The sequence below is a fragment of the Ailuropoda melanoleuca genome, chromosome 5 (genome assembly GCF_002007445.2).
Source record: "Ailuropoda melanoleuca isolate Jingjing chromosome 5, ASM200744v2, whole genome shotgun sequence".
NCBI classification, from domain to species: Eukaryota; Metazoa; Chordata; class Mammalia; order Carnivora; family Ursidae; genus Ailuropoda; species Ailuropoda melanoleuca.
This window is the reverse complement of record NC_048222.1, coordinates 117,232,168-117,232,855: the sequence shown is the minus strand read 5'-3', so window position 1 is coordinate 117,232,855 and position 688 is coordinate 117,232,168.

Genomic DNA, 688 nt, shown 5'->3' with positions numbered 1-688 from the left:
TGGGACTTGATGAGATTTTTTTTTTCTTTTGAGAGAGAGTGTGTGCGCGCCCGGGAGTGGGGGCTGGTGGGGGAGGGGCGTTGCGTTAAAGGGACAGACACGGAGGGACCCAGAGAATCCCAAGCAAACTCCATACTCACCTCCGAGGTGATGTGGAACTCAATCTCACCTGAAATAATGACCTGAGCAAAGGCGTGAGTCAGAAGCTTAACCATCTGAGCCACCCAGGGGTGGCTTTGGATCAGATGAATTGTCCCCTTTGATTTATGTAATCATTTCTTCTGTATCATATATTCCTTTACCTTTTCTAAAACACATATTATTTTCACATTATATCTCTGGCAACTATCCTATAAACTTCTTGTTTCCATTACATGCCATCTCTATTTTTTTTTTTTTTCCTGTGAGTTCTGAGCTATGAATTGCACGTAATCTGCCAGGCTACTAACTTGGTGCTGAACACTGATGGCCTAGTCTTCCAAATGGTTAAGAGTTTCAAAATGTTAATATCATGCTTTTAATAACTTCACTGATGCTCCACAAAGGCTCATATTACCATTTTGTTAAGGTTCTTGTCTTCTGACTCCAATGACTCTATTTCAACAGGAGCAGGTTAGGCTCCGGGTTTGTTTGTTATTCCCTCCTGTGGTTCAGTGTGCTCTTAAGGATAGTGTACTTTTTTTCCTTC